The following is a 7,685-nucleotide window of genomic DNA, read 5'->3' as shown; positions in this document are numbered from 1 at the left end:
AAAATTCCACTTATACGGTACTTTCCTACGTTTCGTTTGTAGCTTCATCTGTGCTTGGAAACTGAATTAAACAGGTTGGAACCAGTCGTCCAAATGGGATATAAGTTTAAAGTGCAAAGAAAAAATTTTATTTCCGATATAAGAAATCCACATTAAGATAGAATGTACTTCTAAAAACAAGTTTTTCTGTACGTCCATTGTTTAGGAGATTGATCCCTCGGAATTTCCTAAACTTCTCGGGGATCAATCTAACAAACTGAGGGATACCAGATGCTTGCTTGTTAAAAGTTCATCATTTTTACGCATTTTGATGCTGATTTATGATATGTATACTATAGCAAAAATATTAATCTTTTAATTACGGGTATATCAAATTTTTGGCAGTTAGTCCCAACCTGTTCAATGTGATTCACATCAGGTGACTGATTCATTAATATGGCAAGTCAAACGTTGCAATATTCGATCTTTTCCATTTGTATTGTATAATTTTCCATTTGTATTGTATAATTTTTCATTTGCATTACATATTTGCCATTTGCATTGTATAATTTTTCATTTGCATTGTATATTTTTCATTTATATTGTAAAAAAAAAAATTGATTGTATGATTTCTTTTTATTTGTATTCTATATTTTCCATTTGCATTGTATAATTTTTCATTTGCATTGTATAATTTTTCATTTGCATTGTATAATTTTTCATTTGCATTGTATAATTTTTCATTTATAATGTAAATCAAAGTACTGAGAGTACTGATAGGCGGAAGCATGTTTGCAGGTTCTCATGTGCAAAACTTTGATGACACATATTTGAAGCATAATCTTTTTTAAAGGGGGGGGAGGGGGGTGATAAATATTTTGATGGATTGTAGTATTGAAACCAAGGAACAAGAATAAACAATATGTCTCGGTTTTGATGCGGATACATGAGAGTAAGTCACGTCAATAGCAATATGAACATTTTAACATTTATTATACCCCCGCTTGAAAAGTGGGAGGGTATACTGTAATCGGTATGTCCGTCTGGACCACCAAATGATCATTGTGGGACTGTAAAATTGTGGGACTAATCTTTCATCACTGTGGGACTTTTCAAAAGTTTTCTAGTAATCAATGCATTATGGGACTACAGAAAAAAAAGTCCCACAAATTACTGAAGTTAAATACATTCCTATATTCCAGAGATTTTTTGTCAGAGAAATCCTGCAAAACCTTGGTCATGGTACTACATATCCAGAGGGCATCTTCTATAAGTCCCACAAAACTTTGGTCATAGTCACACAAGTTACCATGATTTTCCTCACACAGGTCCCATGAAACCTTGGTAATAAGTCCCATAAATCAATAGATACTGAACTCACACAAGTCCCACAAAACCTTGACCAAAGTCTCACAAGTCCATAAAGACTTTTCTCATACAAGTTAGTCCCACAAGTCCAGAGAGACTTCTCTCACACAAGTCCCACAAAACTTTGGTCATGGTCCCACAAGTCGAGTGATATAACTCAAACAAAACAAAGTCCCACAAGTCAGAGTTACACATCTCAAAGTCCCACAAAACCTTTGCCATAGTCCAACAAGTTGAGAGTGACACATCTCAAACAAAGTCCCACAAAACCTTGGTCAGAGTCCCACAAGTCCAGAGAGACTTCTCTCACACAAGTCCCACAAAACTTTGGTCATAGTCCCACAAGGCAATAAAGACCTTACTGATATACAAGTCCCACAAAACCTTTGCCATAGTCCCACAAGTCAGAGTTATACATCTCAAATAAAGTCCCACAAAATCTTGGTCAAAGTCCCACAAGTCAAGAGTGACACATCTCACACTATTTCCACTAAACCTTGGTCTTAAGTCCCACAAGTCAATAAAGACTTTTCTCAAACAAGTCCTATAAAACCTTAGTCAATATAGACTTTTCTCAAACAAGGCCATTGAAACCTTGACCATAAGTCCAACAAGTCAATAAACTTACCTCACACAAAACCTTCAAAGTCCCACAAGCCAATAAAGACTTCTCTCATACAAGTCCCACACAATTTTGGTCATAGTCCATCAAGTCGTCCGTACGTACGTCTAACTGTCCGTTCGTCCGTCTGTTACGCTTTGGGGTACTCATATCTTATCCGCAATTCCTCTTATACCACTGAGTGAAATTTAATGAAACCTTCACAGAATCTTTATTACATATTGCCATTGTGCACCTCCTCTTTTACTTTTTGATCTGACACATATTTTGGGTTTCCCGGCCACAGCAAAACATTGACTTTTCCATTATAATCATACGGGAGGCGGGGGTATCATTTAGTCAGTTCATTGCTCACAGTACCTCTTGTTTTTGTCAAGTATAACAAGTTAAAATTGAAATGCAAGTTGCAATACATAAAATTTGTAAGATATGGTTTTGGAACAAGAAATGGAAAATTATAAAATTTCACACAAAAATGAGAACTAATGAGTAACAAGCAAATTCAAAGAATTGTGGTCCCCCGCTTTCGGTGTCTTTGTGGGTGAGATGTTATTTTTATGACATATTGTGTCTAATGTTGATTTTTTTGAAGGATGAAAACCCTAATCCTGACCGTTAAAAACTTATGGCCAAAGTTAAAGTTTTTTAAAAGTAGGTCAACTCCAAGGTCAAGATCAAAGAGTCAAAGTTGTTGATATCCAATGCAAGGTCTTCTCACAAGGATTACATATGTGAAGTATGAAAGTCCTAGCCATTACCGTTCAAAAGTTATGGTCAAGGTTAAAGTTTTTTCATAAGTACGTAAATCTTTAAGGTCAAGGTAAAAAGGTCAAAGTTGTTGATATCCAATTAAAGGTCCTGCCACAAAGAATATATATGTGAAATATGAAAGTCCTAGTATCTATCGTTCAAAAGTTGTGACCAAATTTAAAGTTTTTTAAAAGTAGTTAAAACTCCAATGTCATGGTCAAAGGGTGAAAGTTGTTGGTATCCAATGAAAGGTCTTCTAAGTATTACATATGTGAAGTACGAAAGCCCTAGCTCTCACCATTCAAAAGTTATGGACAAGGTTAAAGTTTATTCATAAGTACGTAAATCTCAAAGGTCAAGGTCAAAAGGTAAAGGTTGTTGGTATCCAATGAAAGGTCTTGCCACAAAGAATACATATGTAAAATATAAAAGTCATAGTATCTACTATTTAAAAGTTGTGACCAAGGTTAAAGTTTAAAAAGTAGTTAAAACTCCAAGGTCAAGGTCAAAGGGTAAAAGTTGTTGGTATCCAATGGAAGATCTTTTCACAAGGATTACATATATGAAGTACGAAAGCCCTAGCTTTCACCGTTCAAAAGTTATGGGCAAGGTTAAAGTTTTTTCATAAGTACGTGAAACTCCATGGTCAAGGTCAAAAGGTCAAGGTTGTTGGTATCCAATGAAAGGTCTTGCCACAAAGAATACATATGTGAAATATGAAAGTCCTAGTACCTACCATTCAAAAGTTATGGCCAAAGTAAAAGTTTGGAATTTTTGTGTAAAAGTGGGTTAAACTCCAAGGTCAAGGTCAAAAGGTCAAATTTGGTGATACCCAAAGAAAGGTCTTGACACAAGGAATACACATGTGTAATATGAAAGTCATAGCTCTACTAAATCAAAAGTTATGGGCAAGGTTAAAGTTTTTGTGATGGACAGACTGACAGACTGACAGACTGACGGACAGACGGACAGACGAATGAGATTTAATGTCCCCTCGCTTTCGCGAAAGCAGGGGACAATAAAAAACAATAAATATCACAACTGCTTTTGGGTTTTGTATGTGTACATGTATTAAGTTTTAGTACCAATGAAAGAAAGTCTTGTTATAAAACAGCAAATTATATAAGGAATACATCATACACAGAAGACCTTACATAGATTTACAATGTGCTTGTGGTTCTATGAATTGTTTTCATTCAATACATGTATGGCCCAGGTAGAACAAATCACACAAGTCTTTAATGCTGATGACAGGTGAGCCCTGTGTCATGATGTCCACAATAATTGGAATATTTGTTCAGGAGAGCTTCTACCATGGCAGGCCCTTGAATGCCAGACAGTTTTATTTTTATTCCTGTGGTAAATTTGTCTTTGATGATTGTATTAAAATATTGGTACATACATCCCAATATCAGTGGTGATTTCTTTTCTGGAGATTATCTACACGATTCCCTTCACAACAGTCCCTTGGCAGAATTTTCTACAAAGTGTATAATTGAAAAAAAAAATTAAGAATACCTCACAATGTTTATTTAACAAAAATTATTTCACATTATGTATCTGACTTTCAATAAATGAAATCAAGGACTTCAAATAACCTTTTATGATATACCGGTTATTTTAATATATTTTCTAGGGAAGTCAACTTTACCGGGTACTCGATCCAAGGTCCAAGTATCGAATACTAAAAAAAAGTTACTCGTTTACTCGGATGTATATTATTTCTTTTTACAAGGTACACATTTTATCAGAAACTTATCAATTATAACTAAAACATGCAAATGGTAATTAGCATGTCTTCATCTACACCTAGCTGTAAAACACCCGTTATTGCCTTGATCTACATTCATTCATTCAGTGAAATCTGACATGCAAAGAAATTAATGCCACTATCCCCACTTCAAGAGTGAAGTGGGTATATAGAAATAACAAAAGATTCAAAACTGCGGAAAGTGAACTTGTATAGTAAGTTATGTGTAAATATACTGGAAACAACCAACAAATGAAATAATATAAGACTAGTGATCCTGACCAACAACATCTGTCCCCTCTCTTTCGCTAGTTATATAACCTACATGTGTACACAGCAGTTTTTCAAATAGATCCAATTAAAACAACCTTTCGTAATTTTGGGTGTATTGTGCATTTGTGTTTTATTTGATAACTAATTTTAGTACCAAAAATTATTTCCAATGGAATTCATAATTATCTGTACATGTAATGAAAAAGTCAGATATCGAGTAAGCGATTATTAAACATGATAAATATTGACTGATTTGACTTCTCTAATATTTTTTTGTATTTGTTTTCTCTTTCAAAAGCCTACTATTATAAGTAATCATGTATTTGCATGTATTTAAAAAAATGAAAAGAAAATAAGTCAACAAAAATTAGAAAAGTCAAAATATACTTTCAAAAATAGTATTCGGTTCAGTTTTGCCATCATAACAAGATGATTTGTTATGCTATAAAAAATATGTATCATAAGTTATGAAAATTTTTTCCACTTATCTAGAAATATAATAAATTGATGTACTCACCTTCAGAAATGCTGAGTTGAGTTTTCTTCTGCCATTTAGAGGTGGCACAGGGCAAATCCACAATGCAATCTTAATTATATCCCCTTTCTGTTAGCTGCCTCCGTAGCAGGGACACATCTATACAAAACACAATGTAGTTCTTATGCTTGCGTTTTAATTTCTGTCCAGATTTTACAGTTTTGGCCCATCCTTCAACATACATGTATTAACATTAAATGAGAAAGGATATATAAATGTATACACAAACTCGGCATGATAATTCCTCAAATAATTTCTCCCAGGCATGTAATCATGGTAATTAGAGTACCAGTTCGTTCGAGACCCGACCATAACAGCTATCATATTACGATATCTAACATGTCTAAAGCATGCCTGCATGGGGAGGCGACATTTTCAGGTTAAAACAATCAAAGATAAGGGTGACAATAAAAGATAGGCTAATCACACAGCGTGAGTTACCTTATTTATTTTGAAGAGAAGACCTGTCACTTCCAGTCAATCATTGTAAATCATTTGTGCTCCACGTGGGTTTGTTGACAATAATTTTACGCTGAATCGTCTTTATGTTAGATTATTACGCGAATGTAGTACACAATTGATAAAAGGAGTTACATACCTCTTTTCTTCTATTTCATACAAGATTATTGAAAAGATAAGTTCCTCAGTAGCTATGTACCTGTCATTAGTTCTTAAACATAATTACCTACTTGAACTATTTTGTCCCTCGTAGTATTTCTAAAGATCGCTTCAGTACCCCGTGCTAATCAAATGTTGAACCCGATTTGTTTATGTTTAAGACATACAGAGTTGTCGTTCGTTCTTTCTCAAACGTGAAACGTATCAGCAGTAACAAAGTAACTATTCGTTCTATTATTAGGCTATTATTTTCATTGGACTTTTTTACATTAATCAAAATAAATTGTTAAAATAAATTCGCCATAACACACGCTTTTTGATTTGATAATAACGATAAAGATTGGGAAGGGGTCAAATATGATTAAGCGGGTTGTATGCCCTTAGTTTAAGATACATCCGTTTGGAGTACCATGAAGCGGGGCAAACATCTTGAGAGGTCGAAAGGTCAACAAAGCATGCAAAAGTAATAGGCGGCTTCCGCCTAAAAAAATCGATTGTATTGTATAATTTTTTTACTTGTATTCTATATTTTCCATTTGTGTTATATAATTTTTCATTTGCATTGTATCCAAGGGATTGTTTATTTTGGTTTGTTACAAAGGATTTCATTGGTTTAATCTAATCATATATCGGATTTGGTAATACCCGAGATTTTCCGGGAAGTTTACACGTGTTATCCAGTCTGAACATTCAGTGCAAGAAGCATGTTTTTTAGCAGAAAAGGTATGTTGAATTAATGGCCTGTAGCGATATTAAAACAAAGAAAAAGCATTTAGTTTTACCAAGTTATGCTTATAGCTTCTCACAACAAACCGGGTCCGTAGGTCAATATCAAGAACGTTCTGTCTACGCTTGTTCAATCGAGGGAGTTTTAATATGCAGGGAAAGCAGGGGTAGAGAGGGGAGGAAGAGAGAGAGAAAGATACATACACTTTTGGGTCAAGACTGACTAAAAAAAAGAAAGAATTAAAGGTATAAATGGAGTGTACAGAGTTATTTTCAAAACAGTTTTCAATTTTAAAAATGGGTTTTCCAAAAGAAAACAATTCGCATCGAAAGCAAATTGAAAGTGTGTGGGTGGGGGGGGGGGGGGCTAGTTGAAGGAGAAAAAAAATAAAAACTGTAAAAAAAATGGCAAGCAAAAAAATTTCCTATTTCCTGCAGAGGGGTGGAGGTTTAGGTAGGATTAAACTTCTTTCAGAACCATTATTTTCAAAACCCTTTCACTTTTCTTTGAAAATACTTCGTAATTGTTGAAAGGGGGCTAAACTTACGCCCCAATGACCAATGCCTATACTATGTGTATTTTTTTTTTAAAGTGAGGGGTTAAGCTCACCCTTTCCGGCCTATGGAAACAGTAACCAGACTTTGAAAGGTTTAACATAAAAAAGTAAATTACTTCGATAGTTACCTCGATTCTTTTTTTTTTTTAGGAATTGTAATTCTAACCGCTGAAAAAAACAAGCAATTAAAATTAAATGGAATTGTTCATAAACCATGTATTTTTCTAAAATCTTAGCCTGTAAAATTTGTTCAGCATACCGTTAAATGAGAAATGAAATCTTTATCAAGGAAAATGCATATTTAATTTTATAAATTTAACAGAAATTGTTCCTAAATAAAATTATTGGATTTTTTTTTTAGAATTCTGAATTCCAGATCGTTTTCCAGATGATGTTTTAGTTTACCTTATCCTAAGTTTAAGTTATCGTTCTTTATATACAATAAAATCGCTGAGCGGGAACGAGATCTCTCTTTCCCATCGTGACATGGTCGCCAGCGTGGCGCAG

The sequence above is a fragment of the Saccostrea cucullata genome, unplaced genomic scaffold (assembly GCF_032062105.1).
Source record: "Saccostrea cucullata isolate Sc308-1 unplaced genomic scaffold, CSIRO_AGI_Scuc_v1 ctg1873, whole genome shotgun sequence".
NCBI lineage: Eukaryota > Metazoa > Mollusca > Bivalvia > Ostreida > Ostreidae > Saccostrea > Saccostrea cuccullata.
This window is presented reverse-complemented; position numbering follows the sequence as displayed.